The sequence below is a fragment of the Phalacrocorax carbo genome, chromosome 16, assembly GCF_963921805.1.
Source record: "Phalacrocorax carbo chromosome 16, bPhaCar2.1, whole genome shotgun sequence".
Classification (NCBI taxonomy): domain Eukaryota; kingdom Metazoa; phylum Chordata; class Aves; order Suliformes; family Phalacrocoracidae; genus Phalacrocorax; species Phalacrocorax carbo.
Genome location: NC_087528.1, coordinates 5,667,882 through 5,693,643, shown reverse-complemented (window position 1 = coordinate 5,693,643; position 25,762 = coordinate 5,667,882). Strand labels below are relative to the sequence as shown.

The 25,762-nt window shown below is 38.6% G+C and overlaps 1 protein-coding gene across 1 annotated transcript in view; it reads left to right on the top strand.

Annotated features, from left to right (window-relative positions):
- Nucleotides 1-25,762, top strand: part of SMURF2 (SMAD specific E3 ubiquitin protein ligase 2) — a 66,940-nt gene that overhangs the window by 720 nt on the left and 40,458 nt on the right. The window lies entirely within an intron of this gene.

The following is a 25,762-nucleotide window of genomic DNA, read 5'->3' as shown; positions in this document are numbered from 1 at the left end:
AGGGAGGCGGTGAGCCCTTCCCTCGCCCTCTGCCCTGCCGCCGGGTCCGCGCCTCCGAAACAACATGTCTGTGGGGGCTGCGGGGCGGTGGGGCGCCCGCCTGCCCTCCCCGCCCGGCCCGGCCCGGCCCGGGCACCCCGCAGCCCCCCGGGGGTCTCCGGGCGCGGGGGAGCCGGCGGGGGCAACTGCGGGCTCGGCCGCCTTCCCAGCGCCCACACGCTTTCATGTTGTTTTCTTTTTTTCCTTCGTTTTCTCGGTGTAAACTCGAAAGAAACTGTCACGCTCTTTGTTTTGATCTCTTTGTTTGTTGTTGTTTCTTTTTTTTTTTTATGTGAAAGCCAGCTTCCTCAGTTAGGACTGTACACAGCTCGTTTGGTAGAGTGCCGTCCGCTGCTCTCTTTCAGAAGACCACTTGACCTCTACTATTTTAAAATATAATAAAAACTGTTCACCTGCACGCTGGGAAGGAAAATAAGTTGTTTTAAAATACTTAAAAGTATGGGTTTTCCTTAAAAGAATCCAGGTAAATAGGTATAGTGAAAAAAAATCCTGGAAGTTCTGCTAGAGTTTTCTTAAAAAAAGAATACAGGAGTGTTTAAAGAAAAGAGCTATTTCAAAGTATTGTAAGTCCTCGCAGCAGAAAAACAATATTTTGTATTCTAAAGTGTCAGTGCGAGAAGGTAAGCAATTACAAAATAACAGGTAGCACTGTAAATACTCTTCTCTGCATATAGTGTATTTAACCAGCTTGCAAAACAAATGTGTTTAAAAATATTAAAAGTGTTGATATCTTTACTTTAGGTGTATGCGAAATAGTTCCAGTTTAATGCCTAATAAAGAGAGGTGCTTTCATACTGATTTTTCAAAGCATGTTACTTTTATAGGGAAAGTAAAATATATCTGCTTATGTTTTACTTTGGAAATACTTGGACTAAATTTGTAATCTAGTTTTCATGGAGATTTGTGAGTGTCTGTATATTATACTTAGAAATAAAACTCTTAAAATGAGCGTAGCTGGGACTGATGCATGGAACAGTACTGCCTTGTTTTTACAGAGTGTTTTGTAGCTTTCTCTTCAGGTTATTGCTTTGTTGATGCAGTGCTTTAATACTTTTTTCCTGACTAGTGAGTGCTCAGGCTTGCTTATCTTTGAAACATTAAAAATGGTCTGTAGCCTTATGTAAAAGCATGGAAAGTACTGTCTAGGGAGTGGTCTCTTTCACCTTTGGATTTTGTGTTCTATTTTGGTTCATATTTATTTTATTTTTATTAAGGTTTAAGCATATAATGAATTCGTGTCTGTGACAATATAAGCCTGTTACGGGGAGTGTGATGTGAGCAAGAAGCAGGCAGTAGTTTTACCTACTGAGTTTTAGTTGTGTGGTCAGTCCCCAAAAGAAGCAGGTACAATCTTGGGGAACGTTTCTGAGGTTTTTTGTCATCTTATATTTTAGGAAGGGAATACGCAGAGCACGGGACACTGGCAAAGTTGTCTTTCTAGGGACTATTCCAGGGTTAGCAGCTCTTGCAGTTGCCGAGTACTAGTTCTGTTACTTGGAAGCTTATATGAAACATCGGCCTATTTCTTAAATTAACAAGGCTTGAGGTATTTTATGCTTTAGCTAATTGTGTGTTGTTTCACATAAGGTCATTTGTTGTAAGGAAGATTTGCATATTTAAGAAAAACATTGAATTTTATTAATTCAGCTGACATGTTGTCAGTTCTTGCCTAGGAATAGTTTTAAGTGTTCTGCGTGGTTTTGATTACCCTTTTTGATTGGAAAAGCAGTTTGAGGGCTCTTGAATTCTAAAACTGTTTGGAATTAAAAGAATCTGTATATCCAGTGTTTTTAAAAGCTTATTCTTGAACTGACAAATGCTATTTAATGTTAATTTTCTTTGGCTGTACGAAACTAGCAGTCTTCTGTTTTGGCTTGAATATTTATAGGATTAATTCTGCAGTCATTGTATAATACTTATCTTTTCTGTTCATTATCTCTAAATTAGATGGTATAGATTAAAAAATGAATTTCAAGAACTGGATTCAATTAGCAGTTTTTCAGGACATAAACATTAAAGGTTTAGATGGAAAACATTGTTTTGACTGACTGGATAAATGACAGGGTAATGTTTGATGTGAGTCCAAGAACTGATCTGGAGCTAGTGCCCAACTTCTCAGTCCATCTTGAGGAGCCAAATAAAATATTTAACCTAGGCCTCATTTTGCAAAAAAGGTTGATTCTTTGTTGGGACCTTAAGAAAGTTCTGAGAAATGTTTGGCATACCTTTACACTAAGTGTTTAACAGTTTATTTAGGTCTGGGTTCCATAACAGAGAAAAACCACAATGGTGGCATACTTCTAGTAAGTTTTTATTTGGTTTACAGTGCATCTGTGTTATACATTTCTTATAAAAGGTTATTCTTTGGCTCCTAGATTTAGTTGTCTGTCGTAAATATCACTTGAATCTTTAGTGTTACATATGTCAATGCACTTCGGACAATCTTGAGCTAGAAAATTGCTGGATAATTGTTAATCCAAAGATTATACCTTCTGATGACACTTCACCTGTAGTGTGAGGCGTAAGCGCTTGTTTCTAATTAAAATATAGGCGATGTAATTTAAGTCTAGAATTGCACTGATCTCCTCCAAAATTTATCTTAGCAGCTTGTAATAACATTATCCAAGGAAGCTGTAATATAAGGAGAGTTCCTTCAACTCCGACATTTTTACCACCATTTTATCTAGTCCTATCCTGAGTACATCTGAGTTCTACAAAAGCTGCAAGCACAGTCATCCCCTTCCGCTCTTATGGTGATTTTTTTCTCAGTGTTGTGTTGAATTGGTGGATTTGTAAATATATTATACTCTCAGGCAGAATGTACTGTTCTTCCTTCCACCCCCCATGTTGAATAGCATTGATCTTGTATTCCTCCAAAAACTGAGAAACAACCATGGCTGTCTGGCTCAGTAAATACTCTATGTCCTAATCTGTGAATTGTGTAATGTTAAGATAGTTACATTTGGCTGCTTTCACTTACAATATCAATGACAGTTATCTGAGTGAAGTCCATAGGGTTGTTTCTGTCAAGTAGAAAGATATATTTTAAAATCAGTTTGAAGTCTGAAAAACTGCACGGGGACTAGAATATGTAGGGTTGAATAAAGGTTAGTGCGTGAATTCTAGTTCACGTGTTATAGCAAGGGTTTGTGTCAGGATAGTTAACAAGTAAAGATACTTTGATAGCCACAAAGCACAGCTACACAGTATTTTAAGAAGTGTTAATAAATATCCCATGGATAAAACTGGAATGAGCTGGATGAGTTTTGTCGGTAAAGAATCAGAGGTAGGCCTGAAGAGTGGTTAGATCTGGTTTTCTTCCTCCTAACTGTAAGCTTTCATGTTTCCTGGCAGGGTTTGCTAATTAGGGAAATAAAAGCACTGAATCTTGTGTTGTAGAAAATGGACAGCATCTCATCTTCTGCCCTACCCTCTCTCATGTTGATGCTACTGTCTATTCAGTTCTTACAGAACAAAGGTGGTACTGTACTATAAGGTTATAGTGTTGAAGGAAGAAAGTCCTTTTTTTATTACTCACAGAAACTCTGGTTGTGATGCTAATAATATTTCTTGAGAAAGATATTATGTATTATTTATAAAAAGCCAGAATATTACTGAGTTTTGCAAAATAATGTGGAATTTCCAAACCTGTTTTTTGCAGTGGATAAATCTAACAGTGAAATTAATACAACTGAAAACAGTGGTTAACCTAAATCTTAAATTCTCATTAGTGCTGTTGGAAGCAGGACTGAAGTTTATGGATAGCAGAGCCTCATTATAGGAACAGCATTACTGATTGATTGATAAAGTAGCTACCTATGTTTTTAAGTAGCAAGGCTATGGTTTCATAGTTGACTTAAATGGTAGCGCAATTTTAGGGCAGTTTAAAATTTGAGTACTGGTTTGGGTTGGCTTTTTTTCCCCCTTTTCCTCTTTGTAGTCCCTGGCGTCACTTTTCTGGGCCCTCCCTTGCATTGACTCCAGCAACTGTGTAGCTACATGATGAACTGAAAGCTAATCCTACCAAGAACAAAAAATAGGTTTTTGCATTGAAGGAGAGGGATGCACATAAGAAGCTGAAAAGAGGGCAGGACTGCCTCTTTTACCAGCAGCCTGTAGTTAGGTAGGCTTTGGTCAACAGTAAAACAATGGGTTTCCTTCATGTAAGGTGTATTTGACTTAATGACACATGACTTGCCAAAAACCAGTACTTAAGAAATCAGGATGAATAAATTACATAGTAGGTGGATTAAACTGGCGCAGTCATAACAAAGTCAATAGGCATGTGTCTAATCAGATTGTGTAGGGATTGATGGATGCTTGGCCCTGAATATTTTAATCGAAGTATGAAGTGTGCATGCGTATATGTATGCTTTTTATATATACAGTATATAGTTATAGGTATTTGTATACGTATAAATCAGTTGTGGATCACACAGATGCCAAAGAATTATAATAAACAACTGAGCAGCTGTATGGAGCAGTCTCAACTGCTTGTTTCAATGCGATCAGTTTATATGACAAAGCTTTATTCATCTGGGTATAAAATTAGGTATCTGTGTTCAAGGATACATAATGGGCTATCGTGGCAAGGAAAACAAAGATCAAAAAGGATTTTGGGGAGGAAACCATAGTAGAAAACAGTTCTACAGGAGCTCCAATGAAAAGAGCAAAAAGGCCCAATATTCATCTTTGGTTGTAGAATCAAGTACGCATTGAGTAGAAGGTAGGTAATGTATGGGACATACGTGGGAGATGTGTGGGAAATCTGCAGACAGTCCTAATGTTAATGTTTAAAAAATAAAGCTGTTGGGGGTGGGGGGAGAAATCCTGGGGGTGGAAAAATAGCAAGTAATTGTTAGAATTGTACTTTTCAGTTACATTTAGAGTTTAAGCTGTCCTGTAATGTCTCTCTGTGTAGCTGAACTTAGCTGAGGAACTCAACTAGTGGTGACAAATTATTCTCCTATTTTCTTTTTTTTTGTTTGTTAATCACACTGAAAATCTGATCAGGCCCCAGATGAAGACATTTTGTCTTTGTGTCCTTAAGGTGGATGGGTTAGTCCCTGAAAGACGACAGCTTTTAATGTTTTGTTCTGTTTTATCTCATGGCCTTTGAAGTGTGTCCTTGCTTTGCCATCTTACTTAAAATGACATCTCACCATTGGGCCAGACCTTTCTTGCGGGTGTTTAAAAAGGTGGATGATTTCTTTGGGTGTTTTCCCTCTTCTCATCACAGTAATGAGATGACCTGGTGTCTGACTTGACATTATGGAGTGAGTACGTTACCACGCAGGCTATTACGTGCATGCTTTAATGTCTAAAATTCAAATGCTCATGACACGTGCAATGTCTGAGATCATTCCAGTGACTTCTCAGAGGCTGGTAAAGATTAATCTCAATAATATTAGGCAGTGCATATAAAAGCCGCTACTGTGTGTGTCTGCTATTAGCAGAGCATGTTTCCTATTTGGGAAAGAGGAGCAAAATCTTGAGGGACATTTGGCAACAGCATGTTCGGGGAAGCAGACTGTTGACTTTTTCTTGCTGCTTAAACTTTAAATACTTTCAATGAAAGCATAGATAAGAATGCTTGTAACTTTAAAGAAATCTTCATCTGTGGGTAGCAAAGCACAAGACAATATTGGCTAAGCATTGTCATCTGAGTTTAAGTGGGGAGACTGATACAGAATGGAGGATAGACATGGTCAAGATCATAAAAAGGGTAAACCAGGTAAAGCTGGGATTTAGGGCCACTATCTTTTGACTTTCTGCCCATGAACATTGTTCCTCTTGAGTTTAAATCCACAGAAAACATGGTTCTATTTTGGGCAGTCTGAGACTATGCATTTAGGGTGATTCGGGTTCAGTTCTCTCTTACATGCCGTATTTGTGTTACACTATGAGCTGTATTTTAGCATCCTGCAGATTCTTGGCAATTACTTTTTTTTCTACTTAGAATCATAGAATCATTAAGGTTGGAAAAGACCTCTAGGATCATCAAGTCCAACTGTCTACCCAACACTACCATGTCTCCAAAACCATGCCCTGAAGTACCATGTCTACACATCTTTTAAATACCTCCAGGGATGGCAACTCTACCACCTCTCTGGACAGCCTGTTCCAATGTTTGGCCACTCTTTCAGTAAAGAAATATTTCCTAATATCCAATCTAAATCTCCCCTGATGCAGTTTGAAGCTACTTCCTCTCATTCTTTCGCTAGTGACCCGGGAGAAGAGACTGACCCCCACCTCGCTACAACCTCCTTTCAGGTAGTTGCAGAGAGTGATAAGGTCTCCCCTCAGCCCCCTCTTCTCCAGACTAAACAACCCCAGTTCCCTCAGCCTCTCCTCATAAGACTTGCTCTCTAGACCCTTCACCAGCAGAATACATTTTTTGCTGCTGCTCAGGCAAATCAGACTAGGAAGACTGATATCCCCAAAAGCAAGCAAAAAGTATTGCTTAGATGAAGTGTTATTCACATTTTCAAAATTCTGAAAGTGAAAGAAAAAGTAGCGGTATATGAGTTCATGTGGCTATATCCTGTTGTTAATTTTCTGGAATGACTCTTGGCCAGTATGTATTTAACACAATTTGGAAGGATTGTTGTCTTGCAGAAAGGAAGAGTCACTCCAACCATGGCTTTGGTGTTGTCAGTGTAAACTGGTTCATTGCGTCCTTTCTATAACAAATTCATTTAAGTTGTTTCAAATATGCAGAGCATGTACAGACTATGTAATTTACAGGTCACAGTAAAAATATGTACCCAGATTGTACCTTTTGTGCTTAAATTACCATGTGTGATGCCATTGTGCCGCAAACATTGGAGTGACAATGCCATAGTAAAGCTTTCCAGCGCGCAGCACCGTTTCTTGGGTTGCACACATCCCTCTGCTCCATCCTTTGCTGTCGGATGGGGTTGAATGAGGAATATATCCAAGTTAAAATCAACCTCTTCCTCTCACCCCCTTTTTCTTTCTAACTGGGTGTGGAGAAGGACTGTTGTGGGTTGGCGCGTGTGTGTGAGTGGTGGCTTAAGTCAGCCAGGTGTTTGCAGAACAGCAGGCTGTTTGTGGGATTGGGGGCGTATCTTGGCTGATCGCATGAAATAGTTTTAAACAAGTGACGTACACTCATTTCCATTCTGCCTTGACCCAGATTTTCATATTACCGATGGAGTTAAATGGAGTCATAACTAATTATATCTGAATGATACTTCTTTTTAACATATCTTGGAGTTTATAGATAGATACATATATAAATTCAATTATAGATGCAGTTGTGCTTGTATTTAATTGAAGGTGGGAATCTGCATTGGTAATACTAGAGGCATTTTCTGAAAACTTGAGCCAACTCGGTGATTTCTTTATAACACAAATAAAGACCAAGCTGTGCAATTCTGAAACTGCTGCTTTGTGCATATCACAGGACATGAGGAAAGTAGATGGAGTGGACTCAGTAAAAGTTTGCTGTTTCATTTTAGTAAAAGGTAGTCTACTACATGCAGGTATTTTTCATGGAAAACGTAAATGTACTAAAATGAATCCTCTTTTATTCTTGGTGGGGGAAGAAAGTTGTATCTGGGTTAGAGTACTTAGAAACATGGTTTAAAAAAAATCCTTAAATGTGCAAAGGAACTAAACGTGTCTGGATAAAAGGCATAGAATTACCTTCATGCTTAACTGCCTGGAATTAGAAATTCATAGTGTTAATTGTGCCAAGCATTTAGGTAGTTTTATATCAGATAATTCTTCAATTCAACTCTTAACAGAAAGTTTTCACCTTATATTGTCTTGAAATGATTAATTTATGATGTGTATAAATATTTATTTTCAGAGAAAAAGCTCTCACCCACTGTTTTCCCTGATGGATTTATTAAAATAATGGTTTATAGCTGAAACGGGACAGAGCAGGGCAAATATGTTCAAGAGCTGGCCTGAGGACGTGAAGAGGCTATAAGTATACCAGGCTTTGTGTCAATTTATAGTGGAAGCAGGAAACAAATGCGGGTTCCTGTACTTGGGCTAAACCAGACAGAAATCTGTCTCCTGTGTTTCATGCTGTAGATTATAACACTGCTCTTAGCCAGGTAGCAATGATTGCATTTTCAATGTGGAAATCTGCAGATACTGAGCATTTATCTTCTTCATGCTAATATTAGTACATATATTTTAAGAGATACAAAATACATGTGTGGCTAAGTATGCCATTTAAATGGACATGAAGGACCTCATCCTCATATGTGCTGGAGAGCACTTGCTTACCATTACTAATTATGAAATTAAAAATGACTGGCTTCTAGAAGCCCAGGTTCACTGTGTATGACACATTAGTTGACCAAACTTTAAAGAAGATTATAATGCATGTTAAAGTGGAAATCTTCTAGAGCTTTTATTTAGAGGATTCTAGTAGAAAGTTCAAAATGTTTTATATTGCTATTTCAGAAGCTTCTTGGTAATTGAAGCCTGTGAACAACTGTAAAAGTTTTAAGTGCCATCTCATAGTTTCAAATGGGTCATATATGTGACATTTCTAAATGTCTAACTAGCAATTCTGGATGTTTGGTAAAGCCCAAGGTGCTGGTGAAGAGAATCTTCAAATGTATATATTGCACAATATTATAATAAACTGCTGATCAAGTATGAATGTGTGGAATGGGGAACAATTGCTGTTGACCTCTGTTCAACCTATTTATTGCTGCTGCACAGGGGAAATGCCCCTCTGTTCTTACAGAAGCAAATGCTAGCTGTAAATTCAGGATGCCATGCAGTAATTCCAGTTTGCCTTAAACAGCTGGATGTGTACTTTTTGTCAAAAAGTTAAAGGGTTTAAGTCTTTGTGATTGTACTAATGCAGGAGTGGCTGGGATTTATCCTGAAGTTGTGATGTCATGCAGCATTGTATCCCTTTTGTGAGCATCTTTTATATTTGGGATTTCTGCTTAAGACCTGGGTCGAAGGATGATGTAAAATGTTGGGTTTTACATTCTTCTGCAACAGGAAAAGAGAAGGCCTTTAAGGAAAAAGTGACTTACAGTAATTTTCAGTAGTACATGCTTCGTGCCTGGCTCGTCATAAAATAAAATATCTGTGTAGTCTTCTCCTCCCTTCCTTAAGTGGTTCCCACAGTTCATAATGTTCCTTCAATACTTGTCCTGCAAGGGGGTGGTAAAAGGAGGTTAAAATTTCTCTAGTCCCATCTAAAAGGATAGGCAGTAAAGTTTTTGGTTCTCCTCCCTAACAGCAAGTGGTTGTTCTGCCTGGGGAGGTACCATGTATCTATATTTATCTATGTCTCACTTGCTTCTGTGGGCAAGAGATCATGAAGAAATTGCTGTTCATTTGTGAAGTCTGAATGTGGCATTGTGAGTATGTGCCTTGGATTTCCTCATTACAATATTTATCATTTTTCCTGAAAGTTCCTTTCCTCTGGTGAATTGTTCATCCTGTAGAATAAGTCAGCTATTTCCTGTGCATCAGAGTAATGTAACTTAATCTATGCGGGGTAGTGCTTTGGATCCATTCAAAAGCTTTATATTTTTTGTAAGTTTATTTAAATTTAGAAACTTCACTCTCTACATTTAAACAGTTCTTCCTAGTGCGGTCCAAGACTGGAGATGCACTTGTTCTGCACAAACCCTGCGTCACTGTGATGGAGTAGCAGTAAATTAAAAGAAAAATTGTCCCTGGTCAGCCTGACCCTTTTGGATGTTGCATTCGCACTTCAGCAGCCTGGTGAGTAGGAGCACTGGTTCCTGCAGTTGCTTCTACCTCATGTAATTTGAACACAATTCTGAATTGCTTTGTCTGTCTGCACATCTTTGCTTTTTATTCGCTGTCGGTGGAATTTATAACTGTAGTTGAACTTGTAATACCAAGCTGGAGCTTGTAACGCCAACTATAGTTAGTGATTCCCATTATAAGACTGTCTTTTCAGTCGCTGTTAAGCAGCCTGCTAACGCTGAAATTTTTCATGCTGAGCAGCTAAATCGGGCTGAATTCTGGGAAGATTCTGTTAAAAATCAGCCAGTTTCAAAGAGGAGATTAAAATTATGTTGCACATCTTTTAAAATACCTTTGTTCTTCTGAATCCTTTATTCTTGGGCGGAAACACTATCAAACAGGGGCAGGGTAACAGGCAGATGTGTCTATCGGACAAGTAAGAATTAGTGTGTGGCTTAACAAATGGCTGGGGACAGAGGGTTCAAAAGTTGGGTGAGGGTGGAGAAGAAGGGAGTGTCCTGAAACAAGGAACTGTCTGGGACAAATGGGCAGGTGATGGAGACCAATTTTGGCAGGATAAGGCGCTGGAAATCCTTTGGTGCCCAGACTCTAGTGTTGTGGCAGTGAACGTGACACCGGGTCGCAGGGGCAGCCCGGAGTCTTGGCTTTGTAACTGGGGAATGCTGTTTCTGCAAGTGCTATGTTATTGTTACTGATTTGAGCATATTACTTGGAAGAAGTTGTCATCTGCAGCAGAGGTGCTTTATAAGAACTTAAGATGTGTAACAAATGCAAAGAATGTAGGTAGTTAGAGTTGGACAGAGGATCGAAGTTTAAAAACAAACAGGAAAAAACACCCACCCCAAAGCTTCTCCCATCTGTTCCTTTGCTCCACACATTTATCACCTTGATCCTGTACAGAAGAAATAGGGAATTAAGGGCTGGCTTCTAAGTGGCCATGATTCATAACATAATTCTAAGAAAAGCTTGCAGGTAAGATCAGAATTACTCTTTACATGTCGAACAAAGGGAATTCTTGAGCTTTTAGCAAAGTTGAGAATTAAAAATAAACACAATCTATGATTCTAAGAAATGATGTGATGTCTTGGTCACTTCATTAATGCTAATATTTTCTTGCTGCAAAAGCGCCAGAAGACTCTCTGTTAAATAATATGTGATAATAACTGAATTATGTAGTTTTTGATGTTTCCTTGGCTAATTTGCATGCCATCTATTCACTAATTTTTTTGAGGTACAGCAAATATTTTTTTTCAGGTAAGTGTTATCTTTTGTTGATGAGTTAGTTGCGTGAAAGATGTGACCTTTTTTAGTTGGCGTCAATACAAATATGTTAAATATCAAATGGACAGAGAAAGCTATGGCAGTCATCACGTGTGTACTCTGACAGATCTTGCATTGTATGTAAAGATTTGTCTTTAGAAGAGGGGGTCCTCTAATTTTACACAGTTTTGGATTGGTACAGAAACAGCTTACTGTGTTAGTGGATTGGTTTGATATAATATGCTGTGCTTTGTTTTTACTGAGTTGCCTGCGCTGTGAGAAACTTTGATCTTCACTCTATTTGCTGCATACACACATGCATATGAGTCTGTGAAAGAATTTAAACAGTGAAGAAAAAAAATCAGACATTAAATGCAGTGGGCAGGTGTATCTCCAGCAAGAGAAAGGTGTTGTGTTCTATTTGAAGTTTCTTTTAGAGGCCTCCTCAGAAAATGGCTATATATAGACAAAGTGCAGAGAAGTTGTAAGAGTGCTATCAGATGTATGATATTTTTTAGTAAACTAAAAATAAATTAACTGATACAATGTGAAACTGCAAGGTTTCATTTTAAGTAAACTTACACATAATATTGTCTAACCATGAAGAAAAGTGAGCTTTTAAAACTGTTTTCATATTTGTACAGTGTTAACTTGTTGATGCTTAACAGCGCTGCTCTTTTTCTTCCCCAATGTTTAATTGATACAAGGCTGAAATGTCTGCTCCTATGAGGGTGTGTTTCCCCAAAAGCTGCTCATTTTCACACCTGCCTGAGCTTTGGGCAATTATAAAGCTGTTAAATGCTTGATTTTTTCAGCTGATCCCCTTTTCATGATTTAAGGTCTGTTAAAGGCCTAACTACTTCCCAGGGAGTTCTCTGGGAGTCCCTGTGATGTTACTGTCTTGAACTTTCCAGAGCTAGACGTCTGTTTCTTTTTCGGAGGCACTACATGCATCACCTTTGTGCTGAAATAAATATCTGTTTATCAGCTTAATAGTGAGTTGTCAAAGTTTGAGAGGTGAGCTGTGTCTTTGTTGTTTTAAGACTATTAACTTAAATAGCTAAAGAATATAGTTTCCATCAGATACAGTGTTAACAGTATTTTATGGAGTTACCTTTCTCTAACAAGATTTTTTGTTATTTGCACACATATGCATGTTTATTTGGCTTTTTAATGGCATGGTTTCTTCATTGTTTTTTGCTGTGTTTTTAACTTTCTAATTGAAGTATTTACAATATAGTTATTTTTGTTATGGTGAACTGTTTTATTGTTTCAGAGGTGAATGAATCATATATTCTGGGTTATTTTTTCCTGGCGAATACCTTTCCTTAATGATTACTCAGGGCTAGCTTAAATTGTGCAGATGAATAATACTTGAAATACAGTATCTGCTTCATAATTTCAAATGTTACAAAGAAAAACTTTGTGAAACAAAAAAATATAGGTCTTTTTCCTTTTGTGGGAACAAAGCCTTTCTAGGGGACTAGGCTGGCTGTGTAGCTGTTGTAGGGCAATGAAACAATACTGCTTTTCAGTTCTGTTCTTTGTTCTGACTGCACCTCTGTTTCCTAAAATCCCAAGATTTTATTCTACTTCACAGGTTCCTTTCCTCTGCCCCTCCAGGACAAATGGGTACTGGCTCTGCAGCGGAGGTTGCAGCAGGTGGTTCCAGATTCGTGCCCCCTTTGCAAGGGCAGGGTGGTGGCAGTAGCTGAGCAGTTACTGGGGTGGGGTCGGGAGAGCATGTTCAGCAAACCCCCAGAGAGTTACTCTGATTGCCCGTAGATAGACATGCCCTGTATGTAACTGCGTCATAGCAATCTTCTCACGTAGGTTTGCTACGTCGCTATCAACTGCTCTAAGTGGTTTTTATGCTGCACCTACAAGTTTTTTGCATTTCACTTCCTCTTGTTTTAGGAAATTGCTTTTCTCATTCATACCATGTGTTAACAGTGCTGTTTGTGCCCTTTCATGCAGTCCTCCCTAAATTAATATCCTAGAAGCAATCTGTGTTACCTATAGTATAAATGATCTCTCCCCTCTCTCCTATGTGGAGTTTGTGCTCTTGATTTCTCTTATTTTACAATTATTTGATTTTTTTCCTGCCTGAAACCGGTCAGGGCATCAGCCTGTTTTGAATGTTTACAGATATTGTCATGAAGAAAGACATTAGCAGGGATCATCTGCTAGCCTACAAGTAGGCCAACACAGTTAAATTTAATTTTGGCAACAAATTTAGTGGAAGATGACCATAGGGTGATGTGGAACCTGCTCACAGTAAAAGGCTGTTGCATGCTGAATCGCAGCGTCTGCCTGGCCTTCCCGGTCAGTCCCAGGTGGAAGAGTCCAGGTGCACTTCCTCGACTGCTCAGCATGAATTGACAAAGCCAGATTTGAATGCTAGAGATCAGTGAGCACCTCCACAGCCCCTGAAAATGGAGAAGTGGAGAGGAATGTAAATACTTCAACTTCTTGTTAGTGGAGTGGATACCTTCTCATATTTTTGTTGATTATACTGAGTTTTAAAATATTTGGAACAGTAAAAATATCAAAAGAGCATCTAATATGTGGGTATGTGTTTCTGTGAACACAGAGAGCTTTTTGAAGTGCAGTAGGAATTCTGGGCAGTGTGTAAAACCTGAGAGGAGCCTGCTTTTCTGCATCTGTGTGCTTACATAAATCTACAATGTAAAGACTTAAGTTTTTGTTTGGGAGTAAAAATGTCATACACAAACTGTTGGGTTTTTTTTTTAACCTGCTTACAGAGAATCTGGGAAACATACAAACAAAAAAACCCCACACAAACCCAAAAACTAAAACATAGACCCCCACCCCCCAAAAATAAACCCCACATATTTCCTCTGCTGCCCCTTCTAAGCTTCTGTCCAGACAAATATTTATAAACAGAAAGTAATGCAGTTTCTTTTGCACACACAAAGCCCTGGGGAAAATGAGGAAATGTTTTAGTGTGTGTGAGGTGTTTAATACTTTGTTTTGCTCTGATTTCTCTTTCAAAGAGCTGTGGAGGCCTGCCTAAAAAACTAGAATACACTCCCTGGGAGCTTATATTACCTTTGTTTAAAGTAGTCAGACCTACTGCTGAAACTCAGGAATTCATGGACAGAATGACTAGAACAGCAAATATGACTAAAAAAATGTGGTTATTGGATAAACTGGTATTAGCCCAGCTGCTGTGGATAAATTGATTTTGCTGTTGCTTTAAATCTATGATGTGTTGGTATTCTGGCAGAGTAAGAAAAACAAGGATATTAGAAAGTAATTTACTGCCCTGGGATTAGCAAAAAGTGTTCTGTTTCTATGACTGGGGCAGAACAGGATGGTTTAGATGTGTCTGATAAACAGGACGAGGTCTAGTCTGACAGCTGGCAACAATAGCTTGTGCTCAAAGTCAGGTGTACTAAATTAGCAAACCTATTACAAGGATACAGGAGAAATCTCACAGAAGACAGCCTTGTAGGCAGAAGTGTTGCCAAATGGGAAATGATTCATCGTCTCTGAATGGGATGAGCACTGAGCAGAAGCAGTTTAAACCTCAGACTGCCTTGGCTCATAAACCACCAAATATGCGATTAACGCTTTATCTTCTCCAATCCTGTGTTTTTTATTGTCTCCTGAACAGCAGTCTATATTTAGGATCAAAGTCTGTGAGGCTTGCTTGTCTGTTCTAATTTCTTTTCTGTTAAGTTTGAATGCGTTTAGGTACTTTTTTGACTTTTAGCTAAATCACAAAATGTTTGCCTGCATCCTAAAAACACTCCCATCCTGTGACCCTTTGGCAATATCGCCTTTTAGTGAGGTGTCTGGAATACAAGTGCGACACAAGTGATGCTGGCAGAACTTGGGTGAACCAACTTAGCCTAGTTTATTTACTTATATTTAGTGCAAATACATGATTAGCTGGAGATGTAGTTTAATGTAGCATGCCAGTTCCAAGGTGGTCGCTGCATTTTGATTTTTAGTGTTTTAAAAACTTGTATCTATTTAATGTTGACAATGCCATTTGTAGTCTAGAATGCACAAAGAAAATCAGGTAGTATATTTGTGAATTCTTACATTTTGTTAATAACCAATGCAGAAGGGATGTATGGTTTACAAAGCTAGTTGAAGGAATGTAAAGGTGGGGGGAAAAGCTTGTGCCCTCTTTCTTCCTTCATTTCTCATATAGTTGATGAGTTTTATGTCTCTGGTCTTGTTTTATTTAATACAAATTGTCATATTGGCTCTAAGATATGTAGATGATAGAGAACAAAAGGAATTAGGTCATTGGAAGGTGTTTGGTATTAAATAGAGATTGAAGAAGATAGTTGTGAGAAGAAAAATTATTTTACTTGGTAATTAATACATTGTTTAGCAAATAATTATTGGGGGGGGTGGGGCGGGGGGCCTGTGATTACACTCAGTTAGCAGTTGAGATATCCAAGGAGCAGTGTGCCTAGGAAATGGATGTGAAGACTCCTCTGGCATCCTTGCTCTTACCTTGCATGTGCAACCACATAAGAAATGGTAGAAACCAGAAGTGATATTGAGTTATAGCGTTTTGTGAGTGGAACTGCAAGAGGATGAGGGTTTCTAGAGCCAAAGACACCAGGGTAAACAAGGGTTTTCCATTTCTGTGTCCCCTCAAAATCCCTTTTGTGTCCACTTAGACTTTCTGAAGCTCATGAATGGAGTTTGAGATCAATGCAAGTACTTGTATGCTTATTATGCTTGAAAGCTGTTCTGCCTTTGTAGAGGATTTTATTACTAGGCATCTAACTTCTTGGAAATACCTTCCTGGATTTTTACTCATTAGCTATACTGCTACGAGTGTTGATTCACAGTGTTATACTTCTTACATTAATGTAATCAGCTTTATACTCCTTTCAGTCTCACCTGCTTCCCATTATCTTTCTTAGTTTTCACACTGTACTGCTTATTATCTTCTACCATGTGCTCCTCTTTCTCAAAACAACTCTTGTCTTTTCACCACTTGAACGTTGCATCTTCCCAAAAGATTTTTGAAGTTGTAGTTTAAATTGCATGGTAAGCTTTTTTGGGTGAGATTCTTTATTTTCACATATTGGCGAGCCATTTCACCTGAATCACTTGGTGGTCTGTTTCTTTAAAATCCCTTTTATATTCTTACAGTAGTAGATAAACTGTACTGATTTGACTAATTTAAGCAACTTGTGTAAAAACAAAGCAAAACAAGAAAAATGGGGCTTTAATATAAGTTGCTTTATTTCTGTTGAAATAAATAGGATTGCTTATCCAATTAGCTCATCTCTGTTTAACAGCAGCAGCTTCTTAAACTGTTTGGATTTGATCTGTAGAACACATGTTTACACAAAGAAACTAAACTGAATGTTTATATTAAAGGACTGCAATAACTCAACTAAATCAGTTTATAAATTGTATAGTCTATTGACACAGTTACCTCCTGGAAATGAGGCTTCGTGGTTATCTGATGGGGGGAAAAAGACTGGGCTGAGGTACATGAGAATTTTAATAATGTATGAATGGTGATGTCTTGCTTTTCTGTGTGTACTTCCTTTAAGCATCTGGTGTTTTCCCCACTTACGTGGTATGACACTTCTGCAGGTGGAGACAGAACTGCATAATCAGAGGCGCAAGCTTAGTATCCAGGTAAAGGTGTACATATAGTCCACATGTCTTTCTGCTGACCCTGGGTTTTTCTGGCAGAAGCTAAATGGTCAAGGTCCAGAGGGAGGCGGTTTCCAGAGTCAAAAGCGTTGCACTAAAAATAATTTTCCCAAAAAAGCATTAAAGGAGAAAGGGGCAGGATCAACATCTTATCAGGGAGACAGATGAGAATCCGTGTCTAAAGTTGTGGATATTCATGATAATGCAGGAGGATGTAAAGAGTGCATCACGCATCTGTACTCTCCCATATAATAGGAGACAGGTACATCAGGTGTAGTCAAAGAAAATGTTGCTGAGTTTAGATTAAGGGCAGATGCTTAATTAGCAATTTTTGCTAGCAGTAGTATAGAAATCACGATCCTTGTGAACTCTGTAACATAAAGTTTTGTTCATCAGGGAATAATAATAATAAAAATAACTCTTTCAAGTTGTAATTTGAAATATTAGAATTTACTATTTTCCCCCCTAACAAAAGTTGCCACATTAGCTGTTGACGTGTTTTAGGAATTGTTTCTTATAAAGCAGCTGACAATCTTCTTGTTAGTGTTGATAAAATTAATATTTACAGCATTTTGCTGAAGGGTGGCATGAGAATTACTCATGAACGGTAAATGATGTGCATGCTTTTGGTGTCTTTTTTTTTTTTTCCTTCTTCCCTCCCTTAGTGGTTCTTTTCGCCTCTTCCCAGGAAAGCCCCAGCAGTACCAGTGTCCCCTTAGGATCACGTCTGTAGCGGAGACAGAATTTTGAGACTTCCTGTTTAAATCAAATGTGTGAGTGTGTCCCGACAGAGATGGCAGTGGTCCTGCAGTCTGGAAATCTACAGTTCCTGTTACCCAGGAGTCTGGGTTAGTTGCAGGTGCCTCCTGTCTGAATCCCATTTTAAAATTCAGGGCATTTTTGTCTGCTTGGTAATTAGATCATGAATTTCTTTTGTTGTTGCCTCCACTATAGATCATTCAGAGGGTGGAGATTTTTACTGCAGTGAAACAAATCCGAGGGCTCTGCTTCTTGTTAGCATGTCTTTCCCCCAGCACGTTTTCAGAGGTGCATGAAATACATCAGACAGAACAGAGCTGTAATTTGTTTCTCATGTTAGCTTTTCCCCCCCGTCCCTGTTCCTATCAAAACAAGCTGAGGAATATATGGGTAAATTTCCATGTTACCTTTTTTATTTACCCATCCTCAGAAGAAGAATCCTGTGCTCTCTATTTTGCAAGCTGATAATTTTGGAATAATCACTTCTGTCTAAACTGGGTCTTGGTTAAAAAATAGCTGCTGGGATTTCAAACAAGTCTTTAAGGATTGAGGTAAGGTTTTAGTACAATGATTCTTCAGAGTTTGATATAAGAGTACCCCTTTATCTTTGTCTGAGCTCTTAAATAGTATTTTATTTCTGTATTTCTATGATGGTTGAGTTAATGCTCGTAATACAGTTCACTCGTACTTGCATATAGTAATCACCTCTGCAGGTTTGAGATTAGTTAATCTTGGTAATGTTACTTTAAATTAAAAGGTTTTTATTGGGAATTATGTTTTTAGTACTGCAGGAAGGTAATATAATTGAGAGGATCGTACAGCAAATGTAACAGCAAAGCTGGTGGATTAATTTACCTTTAATAGATTTCTGTTTCCCGTCCTGATTTTGTTTACTGGAATACAATTTTATGCTTACTACAAATGTGAGAAATGGAAGAGATAACTTTGAAGTTGGTCTGAAAACGGATTTTTGCTGACTTTTTTAAAGTATTCTAATAGCTGTTAATTTTATGTTTGCCCTTCTGACCAGCATAGTATTTCGTCTTTGCAAGAGGTGTATTTATGATGACTTAATGGCACGGTGGTGGCTTTTTGGATGTTGAAAAATGGAGAAGATGCAAGGATTAGGCCATTTTGGAGTAGGGTGGAGAAGTGAAGTGGAATTTCTCGTGTATGAAAGTTATGCATTAGAAGCATCCTGGCTGGTCTGAGAGGCTCCATCCACACTAAACCAGGAAATGCAAATATTCGCAATAGCATTGTTTTCCTAAAGTTTCCCACGTGTTACTTCTGCTTCTTTCTCACTGTGTGAGGCTGTGACTGATGCCTTAGCCTCTACAGAGCCCTGATGGGGATGGTTTAATCCTGTATCATCCAAATTCAGTTTAAGTATTTGGTATATCACTAATAAAAGGCAAAACAAAACAAACTTAAGGTTTTGCATCTGCATATTCAGTTTCACTGTTTCAAACATGAACAGCCATAAAAGAGACTTGTAAACCCTCACGGTAAGATTAGAAATGCTTGGGGAGGGTCGCTACCTTCATTGCAGAAGTGGCAGCATGATTTCTTTCCTTTACTTCTTGACAGGCGTATCAAATAAACTGGACACATGAATAGAGTTGGTGACGTGTGTGGCAGTAAGCCCATCACTGAATGAATCTAGGAAATGTGAATGCATTAGTTGCTTGAAGGAAGAATTCAAAGGGGGGGTGGTGTTTTGTTTTACTTTTGGCTTGGAGTGGAATAAGGGAGGAGAAGTGGAAAAGGAAGCCTTTTGTTTATAGTAAAACAATACTGTGAAGTAGACATCGTGATGTTAAAACAGGAGTCTAAACATGGCAAATCTAGGCAGACTCCATCTGGCTGTGTCCACAAGTCATTCAGACGTCCCCGGTATAGACTGCTGGAGTCTTGAGTCGCTGTCGTGTTGTCCTCCCCTTACAGGAATTTAAAATAGCCTTGGAGACTCTGTCCCAGAATTTTATTATTGCCTGAGATGAATGATTTATTGGCTTAACTGTTTATATTCAGTGATGCAATGCATCTTTATTAACATTTCTTCTGTCATAAATGCATGATATTTTCATTTTGAATTTTAATCTCCACGAGTTATATTGCATGCAAGTAATGTGGGTCTTCAATTTTAAATCCAGTCAAAGCGCAACCTACTCTTATAGGCAGAGTTTAATACAGTGAATATGTTGGAAAGAAAAATATACTGTTACTGTGTTAGTTTATGGTGTATTTTGCAGTGATTTGAAGTATGTTGCATTATTAGGACATTTTTCACATCTGGATAATCCATATTGGTGTTTGATTATGCTGGTTATTGAGCTTTTGTTTGTTTAGTCTCAGAGGAATAGTTCTAATTTGTTGAGACACAGATTTCTGACTGACATTGCTTGTAAGCAGGTGCATGTGATCCTTTGAAATGGGTTTCATTTTACATGCAGTATATTAAAGATTTAGCATCTGGCTTGTGTTGAAGTTGAGCTTGCAGAAATGTGTTTATGGGCCAATTTAGAATTTTAAAATTATTAAAGGAAATTCTTATTAAACGTGCTTTTCTAGTACTAGGGTTATCCTAATACAAATTTTAAGAGTTTATTTTAAAGCTGTCTGCCGTGTGTTTGGATATCAGCCTAGCAATAGTGCTTTTATGTCACTTAGAACTAGTGTTGAGTATTTTTTTTTTCAACCTGGCAGGTTAGTATTTAATAGCACTTTAAAAATTCATTAGTACTTCTGAATCGTTCTAACGCATGTTCCTAGTAAGACAGTTAGAACTGGTACATGATTCTAAATTCGCATTAGATTTAAACTAGGTTTATCATTCTGAAAGAGTACTGGAAATTAGTTTCCTACCAGTATGAACTGTAAGTGTACGTGGTAAGAGAGCTGTGCCTCTTGAAGCAGTTACCATGCCTTCCCAGTTGCCCTGGCTCCCATAGCTCTGGGGGCAGAAGGGATCATGTTATGCTTTTCCTAATTCACATCAGAAAAAGGTACCTAGGTGAAACAGCTAGTGATGCTGGTTTGAGAGTTACTTGGCTGCTCCAGAAGGCAGTGCTCATGCTGTGCTTTCCTGCTGCAGAAACAGGGACATAGTGGATGGTGGAGAGTGTTTATATTTAATCTAACCCAGTAGAATATGTCTGAAAGCAGCATCAGTTTGTCCAGTGACCTTGGGTGAACTGGGCTTCCCTGTGCATGTCATATGGTACCTTCCTCTCTGCGTCTGCTGCCTCTGTACTGCTCCCAGAAAAGAGGAGGCAGTGGGGTGGCTAAGCGGGCCTTTCATCTCACCCAGGTCTACAGGGAATGCTGTTTAGAGATTTACTTTGGGTAGCACTGAATTTCAGGTAAGGAATTGGGGAAAAATAATTAAACCTTTTTAGAAGGACACGCCAGCCTCAGTGCACGTTACATGTTTTGTATGACCTTTAGAGCTCATTAGGTTATTCTAAATTTCTAGTGCTTTGTGAGACTTGAGAAGAGCAGCTGTCAGTCAGTAAAATAGAGCAGCCTGAAAAGCAATTGTGTGTATACTTGCAAAAGAAGTGCTGGGTTCACCCGGCCCCCCACAATGTTTTGATTCTGTGCTTCTGAGTGTGCTTTGGGAAATGGCCGTAAACATTTGGATGGAGAGATATTTTCTAAGACTGTGTCTCTGAAACCCTGAAGGGTGTTAGGTTGTTATTTTGGTATACTGATGGCAACAATCTGCTTTTTAAAAAACAATTTTAATTTTTTTCTTTTTTTTTTTAAATAAATGTCTAGAACAGCACAACAGAGGAGGAAAAATTAGCAGTCTGCGTTAAAACGAAAATATGAGGGGGTGTATTTTGGTTTTATTGCTGAAAAACTCACTGGTATGGGGTGCACTTTTACAGTGCAACTGCAAGTTGCCCTCAGAAAGGTAGTCTGGCTAATCCTCCCTCCTTTGCAGCCATGTGCTTCTGCCACTTCCTTTGCATTAGATCTATGGGCGGCGTGACTGCAGGATCAGTCAAGGCAGCTCTTGGAGCCAATGGCAGACTAATCCATCTCCCCAGAAGGTTAATTTTCTGTTAAGCCAGTTCAGCTTCCTGATCTACCTTGCATCCATGTGATTGCTAGACCTGATTTGGGAGAGGAACAGCTGCAGCCCTCTTTATTGTTAGGTGCAACATGAAACCCTCTGGCTCCTGTTGATCAGTGATCATGGTTAGAATAATGGTCAGCTGCTGCATTCTTACCCATTTCATGTTTCAGTACCTCCTTTACTCAGAGCCCCTGCGCACCTGTAAAACACGTAGTTGTTAGGTTTGCCTATCTTTGTGTGTCCCTTCTTGACAATAATGGATTGCAATCTTCTAAGATGCATAAATTTCATTAACTGAAAGTAAATTCTTAGTTTATGATAGTCTTCTGTTGCTTAGTTTGTTCGTCTGCGGAAAAAATACCTTTCAAAAGAAATCAATTTGAAAGGAAATGAAAACTAAAAAAATCCTCAGACAGATTCATTGTAAAATAAAATCTAATGTGAGTAGTTGGAATAAACAATTCTATTTCAGAACCTTAATTGAGTAAGTTATTACCTCAACAGCTGTATTTGCAAATCCGTATGGCGTTATTTACAGCTCTTTGTTTCATGAATAGTTGAAGACCTCCTGCTTTATATCTTCCCGTGTGGGAATTTAGGCAGGTCCAAGGAGGGAATGCAAGCAGAAAAATGTACGTTTCTCGGTAGCGTGCCAACAATGGAAGAAAACAGTAGGAATTTGTTAGAAATGTTTAAAGTACTGAGCTATCCTGCTGGAACCTGTGCGTGGTGTGCTGTTTGCCCGTCGTTTTTCTAAAATAAAATAAATTTAGGAAGAGTTTTATACAACGTGGAGAAAAGTACGTCATGTCAGCCATAGGTTCAAACACCCCAAACAATTTCTGGGTCCCAGGGCCAGCCATCTGAAGGCGAGGAGGGGTGTGTGTGCGGGCGTTCGTTTGTCTCCCTCCCTCTCCCTCCCCCAAGCAGGCTCATTCCAATCAGCAGTGTAATTGGAATGCAACCACAGTCTGGAGGAGGAAGGGGAATTTTTGGCAAGGAGAGGCAGAGCAGTTGGGAGCTTTATTCAGATTAAAGCATAGACGACCATTCATTATCAGTACAACACACTTTAGCAACAGCATAACATTGTGTTTCTACAGCTGGGACTTATTTTAGTGATTGTATTGCACTGCGTATTACATGCAAACAACTGGGATCTGATCACAAAAAGCAGTGCTAATGGATTTCATTAAAAGGTGGTGTTTCTGTAGGGGGAAGAAAGACTTGTCTTCAAAACGAACTATTGTGGTAAAAATTGTTAGGCAGCCTGTCCTTCTCGCTATCCCATGTGTCACATATGTTCTGGAAGAAGAACTTTTTTCTGGGAGAAAAACCCTTGGGGGAAGAAAAAAAACCAACAGGAATTAATGTTAGAACTGCTGGTTGGATTCGGAAGGCTGAACTAGTTTTTCTATGGTGATGACACATGAAAAGCCAGAAGATTAGTAAACATAATCTTAGCTTTGGACCCACTCCTTTTCTTCCCCCTCGAAACTCGGGGCTGTCTGTTGGCACAGTATTAGTTGCTTACAGATGTCTGACATGAAATGGGGGGTTGTTTTCTTTCTAAGTCACCTACTGAGTTTTAAATGTGTTGATTCTGTGTTTCCTTCTGCTTCTTCAGCTGGTATGCTTACTTCCATGGATTTGTGATTACTTTTTCTTACCTGTCTTCCTGTATCTTTCCTGGCAGTGTTGATATATTTCCAATATACACATTAAAAACTATTTACTTAAGATAGCATAAGAAGGATTAATTTTTAATACAGAAATTTTAAAACCAATATGGTTACCTACAGCTGTAGCCCTGAGGTACTAGTACCTCGTGTTGCTGGGTACAACACATTTAAACCTTGTAATTTGTTGTAAATTATAACAGATAGATGAGGGTGTACAAACATACAGGTAATGTAACACTACAACGTACCTGTGAGATAAAGCAGTGTTATTCCCATTTTGCAGGTGTGAAAGAATGTGGTGAACAAATTGCCTATAAACAGTTTGATCCAGGTTGGAAATACCCATGAGGGTTGAATAAAAGATCGCTACCCTTGTATGTCCAAGTTCTTTAGATTCAGATAACATTTCCTTAATGTTGCTGTCCTCAACACTCATTCTGGGACTGTTACCCAACCACTGAAGGTGAACAGGGCCACTGAAGACTCTTCGATCATGTCTAAGATGTGGTCATTCTGTGAAATCTCACAGCTCTTGGCTGCTTTTTACTTGTCTTCATTGCAGGCTTCCTACAATCATGCTTTCCACTTCATGTTCGTCGTGTTCTTCCCTTTAAGTATGGAGACCTTGTGCTATATACACTTATGATTCTGAAATAAACATGCTTTTTAATCCTTATATAAAATAGTCGTAATGTTATAGAAGGTATCATATATTATACAACAGCTTGATATCATAAAAAGTTTGATTTTTCTGTTAAAAAATGAGTCCAAAGTAAAAAGCAGTTGTAACAAGAGGACTTCAGTAGCTAGCAAAAAGAATAAGAGTTCAGAAAACAAGAATAATATTTATCTTTCTATGAAATTCACATTTTCAATCATCATAGTTCCTTTCAATTTTTTTGTGGGTTCTGCTGATTATTTCATCCCCCTCTATAATTGCATGTAAATTTTAGTAGCTAACACATAAATGAGTTTACGGGAGTTTGGGGATATTAAATATTTTTGCATTTACTCTCACTAGTTAAATTATTTTTCAGTAAACCGTTCTTTATCAGTCACTGGAGTAATAAATCGGAAAAAGGAAATTGGCAAACATGATTCACTTAATTCCTATTTTTGAGTATTTGAGAACTTCACATTGTCACGGAAGGAGACTAGTAGCTAATAATATTATGCTCTTTTAATGTTTCTGTGAGCTGACCTGGGTAGCATATGTCAGAATGGGATCATAAGGCATGATGAAAAGATATTTAATGAACGTATACTATGTAAAACTGACGTGCCTGTTTGTCTTGGCACATACCTATTGTTCCTTCATATTGGAATATTAATGTTCTCTTTTCTGTAGACTACCCAGGAATTCTGTAATAAATACAAAACATAGCTATCCACTGACTCACTGATACTTTGTAACAAATACTTTATCTACATAGTGTACTAGAGGCCATTAATGTCTCTTGATATACTTAGAGTACTGTGGCCCCCGCCCCCCCCCCCCCTTACCACCCCCACCTTCCCAGTGTCAGTATATACAGGCATTGGTTTGCATTCTGGTTTCTGGAGACCTTCAGTACAAGTTTAAATAGCTTAACTTTCTGTTTAAAAATAATTTAAATAAAAATATTTTAAAACAAGCATACAAATAACAAATAACCTTGTTCAGTTCCCTTGTGCCTCCAGAGGATCTATTAATGGTGCAGCTGCATAGATCTGATAACGACGTGCGTTTGGGTCCAGAACCATCAGCATTTTAAACTTGGCTTTGTCATGGAAAATAAATCTTGCTATGGGTCTTTGTGGTTTTTGAATCTTTAGCTCAAATTTGACATAGGATAGAGGTCTTGGAGAATTGAGTCCCCTGAGTTTTATGAGAATGGTTGCCTGGGTAAAGCGGAGACCCTGGCAGTGACCTGAAATGAGAGGAAAAAGCTGCAGCGAGAGATCCCGTGTTGCGAGACCACTGGAGAGACTCTGCGTGGGAGAGTGTCTGTCTAAATGCCCTCCCGGCGGGAAAAGCCTCAGCTATGGCTTTCAGTCAACCATAAAACATAAATCCATAGGAAACCAAACTTCCTTAGTTTTTATTCTCAAGGAACTATTAATCAGTTGGTTATCAGAATATTCAGAATAGGTTTTAATACAGTGTTGAAACTGTTAGAAAAGTGGAGCATAAACTCTGGTACTTTTTCCCACCAGTGGGAAAAGTTTTGTCCAAAAAAAGGTCCCGAGATAGATTAGAGCTCTGTGCCCAAGAAGATTGTTTCACTTAGAATTGAGCTGATGCTCCTGGGACCCAGGCTTTTTCACCTAGAGATACCTGGCAGAGAGGGTGTTGTTAATGGAAGAATGCTCAGCTTTCTCCTGTTTTGTTAACCTGACAAAGCCAGAGTGGGTTGACATCTGACTTTCCTTAAATGTGGTTACTAGAGAGGGAAATCTTGAGCCAAGGATATTAGTTTGTTCACTCGCGGCTAATTGTTGGGAAACGGTTATTAGTCTGTATGTT